This window comes from Pseudophryne corroboree, chromosome 3, assembly GCF_028390025.1.
Source record: "Pseudophryne corroboree isolate aPseCor3 chromosome 3, aPseCor3.hap2, whole genome shotgun sequence".
In the NCBI taxonomy this organism is placed as follows: domain Eukaryota; kingdom Metazoa; phylum Chordata; class Amphibia; order Anura; family Myobatrachidae; genus Pseudophryne; species Pseudophryne corroboree.
The window spans coordinates 232,123,055-232,129,346 of record NC_086446.1 but is presented as its reverse complement, the minus strand read 5'-3'; positions in this window follow the sequence as shown (position 1 = coordinate 232,129,346).

Here is a 6,292-nt window from a genome sequence, read left to right as displayed (position 1 = left end):
CTATGGGCTTGTTAACTAAAAATGAAGTGCCTGAGCATGGAGGTGTGGTATGAGGGGAGAGGAGCCCAGTGCATCCTGGGAGGCTCACAAAGCTTTATTGTTTGGTGCCAGTCCTGGTCTCAACCAGTCATTCTCCAAGATTACCCCTGTTGATGCCATGGACCTCGAAGAAAAAGAGTTAACAAAGGTAAGTTTTACTATAACTTTTTTTTTCACACCCTGCTGGCAAGTCTCATTTGAGATAAAATGTCTTTATCTAAGGTAGGAATTCCTCTACATGTCTCGGTTATGTAAAAATGCCATACTGTACCACTGTTGTGTATGTTCTCAGTGCCAGTTATCATAGCTGGGCACTCTGCAGACTTCAGTGCGCTATACCTAGCACTCTGTACCATCTACGCGTCAGTCACTGCTAATACTTGCTGTTGTGTCTCCTCAATGCTAGTACCTTTCAGCTGGATTCACCATTGTCTCCTGCATTATGGTTATCCACTGTGGCATTCTCTCAGCATCTATCGCAGTAGAGACTCTCAGTACTCGCACTAAACTGAGCACTGTTCACAGTACCCTGTTCTAGTCACTTATTATCACCAGCTTTCTCAGGCAGTCAGTAACTGTAGGGTCATGCATTTTCCAGATCCCGGATTAAGGGTGGTGGAGGCCCAGGGCAACTGAGTTTGTGGGGGCCCCCACCACTAAAGTTGCTGGCAAAGCCCTCCCCCACACACACACAACCCCCGCACCATACACACACACCCGTGCCACACCCCCACTCTGGCCACACACACATCCGTGCCACACACACACACTCACTCTGTCCACATACTTATCCGCTCCACACACACACACCACTTATGGGGAGAGCAGCAACAGACAGCGCGCCTCAGCAGCCGGCAGCTCACAGTCACTGTCTCGCGGGATTTCCCTATTCCGCAAGACTGTCTGTGTATAGGGGAGCTCCTCGGCGGCTGCGGTCACTAAACAGCTGAGCATCCAGAGGGAGGCTTTTGATTCAATACATAGTGTGTGGAAGCCCCATTAGATCGACAGTGTCTAGATCGACAATGTTTAGGTCGACCACTATAGGTCGACAGGGTTTGAAGATCGATAGGGTTTCTAGGTCTACATGTTCTAAGTCGACAGGTCAAAAGGTCAACATGAGTTTTTCATTTTTTTTGGTGTTGTTTTCTCCGTACAGTGACCGGGAAGCCCAATTAGTGCACCGTGTCCCCTCGCTGCGCTCAGCACAGGTTACTATTCCCAGTCGTAGTCCGCATGGATCGTTAAGTATGAAAAAGTTCAAAAAAAGAAAAGAAATGTGAAAAACTCATGTCGAGCTTTTGACCTAGAACATGTTGACCTTGAAAACATGTCGACCTAGTGACTGTTGACCTAAACATTATCAACCTAGACATTGTCGATCTTCAGACCGGATCCCGCCCCTGTCGCCCCTCTCTTAATCCAGCACAGCTGCCAGTACCTGTTTTCCAGTATCAAGTCTGTTCTGTCTTACATATGAGAAACCCCATTAAGACTCCCAGTTACTTACATTTAGCTTCCAACAATAGCCAACCCTTAGGTAGTACTCCAATTCTGGAAAACTCAAAAATTCTGGCAGTACAGTACTTACAAAGGTCTTGGTTTGTAATAAGAGTACTGCATCAAGAGTCCTTGATTCTGAATGCTGGTTCAGATGTGCCTTTTTTCCATCAGTCTGATAGGTCCTTTAGGCAGAAAGTGAGTTGTATGTCTAAAGGAACTAACTGACTGCCGAGAAAGAAGCACATCAGAGCCAGCATTCAGGTCCCGGAATTCTTGGTACAGTACTCTGAGACTCTAGTGCGGATCTGAAAGGATATTTTATGTTATCCTGTTACAGTTTTATTGTCTGTAAGTGTATTCATTCAATTTTAACTTTCTATTGTACTGTCAATATGTCAATAATTTCCATTTTCTTTTATAATTTCTTTATACTGAAGACATCAAAACTATGAAAGAACACATGGAATTTTGTTGTAAACAAAAAAGTGTTAAACAAATCAAAATATGTTTTATATTTTAGATTCCTCAAAGTTGCCCCCTTTTGCTTTGATGACAGCTTTGCACACTCTTGGCATTCTCTCAATCAGCTTCATGAGGTAGTCTTCTGGAATGGTTTTTCAACAGTCTTGAAGGAGTTCCCAGAGGTGCTGAGCACTCGTTGGCTGCTTTTCCTTCACTCTGCGGTCAGACTCATCCCAAACCATCTGACGCAGCACTCCATCACTTTCCTTCTTGGTTAAGTAGCCCTTACATATGCTGGAGGTGTGTTTGGGGTCATTGTCTTGTTGAAAAACAAATGATGGTCCCAGTAAGCGCAAACCAGATGGGATGGCATGGCGCTGCAGAATGCTGTGGTGGCCATGCTGGTTAAGTGTGCCTTGAATTTTGAATAAATCCCCAACAGTGTCACCAGCAAAGCACCCCACACCATCACACCTCCTACTTCATGCTTCACAGAGGGAACCACACATGCAGAAACCATCCGCTCAACTTCTCTGCGTCAATGACATGGCAGTTGGAACCAAAAATCTCGAATTTGGACTCATCAGAACAAAGTACAGATTTCCACTGATCTAATGTCCATTCCTTGTGTTTCTTGACCCAAACAATTCTTTTCTTCTTCTTGTTCATCCTCAGTAGTGGTTTCTTCGCAGCAATTCGACCATGAAAGCCTGATTCACGCAGTCTCCTCTGAACAGTTGATGTTGAGATTTGTCTGCTACTTGAACTCTGTGAAGACTTTATGTGGGCTCTAAGCTGAGGTGCTGTTAATTAGCAGTTTCTGAGGCTGGTAACTCTAATGAACTTATTCTCTGCAGCAGAGGTTACTCTCTGTCTTCCTTTCCTGGGGCCGTCCTCACGAGAGCCAGTTTCGTCATAGCGTTTGATGATTTTTGCAACTGCACTTGAGGATACTTTTAAAGTTCTTGAAATTTTCCGTATCGACTGACTTTCATGTCTTAAAGTAATGATGGACTGACATTTCTCTTTGCTGAGTTGAGTGGTTCGTGCCATAATATGGATTACAACAGTAGTCAAATAGGTGTGTCCACTGTGTACTAACCCTACCTCTGCACAACACAACTGATGGTCTCAAACACATTAAGAAGGCAAGCAATTCCACAGATTGACTCTTGACAAGGCATACCTGTTACTTCAAAACCATTCCATTAGACTAACTCATGAAGCTGACTGAGAGAATGCCAAGAGTGAGCAAAGTTGTCATGAAAGCAAAAGGGGGCTACTTTGAGGAATCTAAAATATAAAACATATTTTGATTTAACACTTTTTTGTTTACAACAATGGGGGTCATTCTGACCCGAACGCACGCTGCAGTTTATCGCAGCGGTGCACTCGGGTCAGTACTGCGCATGCTAGACGGCCGAAGGCCGTCGTTACCTAGCGATCACCTCTGCGTGATTGACAGGCAGAGGCGTTCGCTAGGCAGGAGGGGGCTGGATGGCAGCGTTAAGCCGCCATTTAGGGGGCGCGGTCCGGCCAATGCAGGCCAGACCGTTGGGGGGGTGCGAGCCGCGGCGGCTGCGTGACATCATACGCAGCCGCTGCGGCCCAGGCAAAGAAGAGGTTCTCCTGGCCAGCCGCAGGAGCTGCGCTGGCCGGGAGGTACTCCTGAAATGCTAAAGCATTGCCGTTGTGCGATGCTTTTGCACTTCTGCGGGAGAAGCCGGCACTGACATGTGGGGTGGACTAGCCCTGTGCTGGGCGTTCCCCCACATGTCTGAGTGCCTGACCATAGCTGTGCTAAATTTAGCACAGCTACGATCAACTCGGAATGACGCCCATAATTCCTTATGCGTTCTTTCATAGTTTTGATGTCTTCAGTATTAATCTACAATGTATAAAATAATTAAAATAAATAAAAACCATTGAACAAGAAGGTGTGTCCAAACTTTTGACTGGTACTGTGTATATATACACTGCTCAAAAAAATAAAGGGAACACTTAAACAACACAATGTAACTCCAAGTCAATCACACTTCTGTGAAATCAAACTGTCCACTTAGGAAGCAACACTGATTGACAATCAATTTCACATGCTGTTGTGCAAATGGAATAGACAACAGGTGGGAATTATAGGCAATTAGCAAGACACCCCCAATAAAGGAGTTGTTTTGCAGGTGGTGACCACAGACCATTTCTCAGCTCCTATGCTTTCTGGCTGATGTTTTGGTCACTTTTGAAAGCTGGCGGTGCTTTCACTCTAGTGGTAGCATGAGACGGAGTCTACAACCCACACAAGTGGCTCAGGTAGTGCAGCTCATCCAGGATGGCACATCAATGCGAGCTGTGGCAAGAAGGTTTGCTGTGTCTGTCAGCGTAGTGTCCAGAGCATGGAGGTGCTACCAGGAGACAGGCCAGTACATCAGGAGACGAGGAGGCCGTAGGAGGGCAACAACCCAGCAGCAGGACCGCTACCTCCGCCTTTGTGCAAGGAGGAACAGGAGAAGCACTACCAGAGCCCTGCAAAATGACCTCCAGCAAGCCACAAATATGCATGTGTCTACTCAAACGATCAGAAACAGACTCCATGAGGGTGGTATGAGGGCCCGACGTCCACAGGTGGGGGTTGTGCTTACAGCCCAACACTGTGCAGGACGTTTGGCATTTGCCAGAGAACACCAAGATTGGCAAATTCGCCACTGGTGCCCTGTGCTCTTCACAGATGAAAGCAGGTTCTCACTGAGCACATATGACAGAGTCTGGAGACACCAAGGAGAATGTTCTGCTGCCTGCAACATCCTCCAGCATGACCGGTTTGGCAGTGGGTCAGTAATGGTGTGGGGTGGCATTTCTTTGGAGGGCCCTCCTTGTGCTCGCCAGAGGTAGCCTGACTGCCATTAGGTACCGAGATGAGATCCTCAGACCCCTTGTGAAACAATATACTGGTGCGGTTGGCCCTGGGTTCCTCCTAATGCAAGACAATGCTAGACCTCATGTGGCTGGAGAGTGTCAGCAGTTCCTGCAAGACGAAGGCATTGATGCTATGGACTGGCCCGCTCATTCCCCAGACCTGAATCCAATTGATCAGGGTCATTTGGGTAGTTTCTGTTGTTATTATGATTTAAAAAGAGTAAACACAGTTGTTTGACAATAAATGGCTTCACCCAACCACTAACCATGAGTGAAAGAAAAGTTTGTGAGTTATCATTCATATTCTCTGACAAATGGACAGAAAATCACAAATTCTGCTAGGGTATGTAAACTTATGAGCACAACTGTATATATATAATATATATATAGTTAGTCCCACCTGTCAATCATAAGGAAAGAGCAGCTGATCACACTAATTGAAAGATTGGGGAAGGATTTACAAAAAGGATACTTTTTCTTGGACACTGGGTGTGTCAATATTACATAGGCATATAGATCATCAATTGACACTTTAAAAAAGGAAGTTGGAAGCCCATAAAAAATGAATTCATTTTATATTTTTTTGCAGGAACATGATAAAGAGTTTAAGGTGTTGACTTGGCCTCCAAATTCCCCAGACCTCAATCTGATAGAGCATATATGGGATGTGCTAAAACAAGTCTGAGCCATGGAAGCCCCACCTTGCAACTTACAAGACTTAAGGGCCCCATACACTTATACGACATGATGGTCATTTAAGATTTCCTCCAACCTCCCGGCAGCCTCCCCATTGGCAGGATAGTATTAGATATATTGTATGCAGTTTTTTTCCCATCCATTTACTGCGGGATCCGACATATAACGAGTGTAGGAGTGCTGGTGGAATCCGGGAACCGAAGAAGGTAAGAACATTAAGCTATTGTCTTTTTAAATCTGGTTTTTATTTCTATTTGGTGCCAACTGCACACGCAGATTGGATGGCTTGTCTGTTTAAATAGGTTTAAAAGTATTTTTAATCGCTCTGCATAGCGTGATAGTTTTTACCCAGGCTTAAAAATAACTTCAGGGGCTGGCATGATGATTTCTTTGTGACAAAAGGAGCCGCATGGTCTGTCCTCCATTTTGTGTAACCCTCATGGATGTGGAAGGGGGTGGAGCAGCGGCCATTTTGGGAAGGTCAAAAAAAATTTCTAAGCGGCTGATTTTCAGTTGACTCCGGAAATAATCAGCCACATTGTCAAAAAGAAATCATAATTTAATGAGTTTTTAATGCATTTATCTAATCCATATCATAAATCAATTATAAATAGTTCAGATGGGGATTAATATAAGTTAATAGTAAAATGAATATTTGATTTAGGAAATACACAAATAAAAC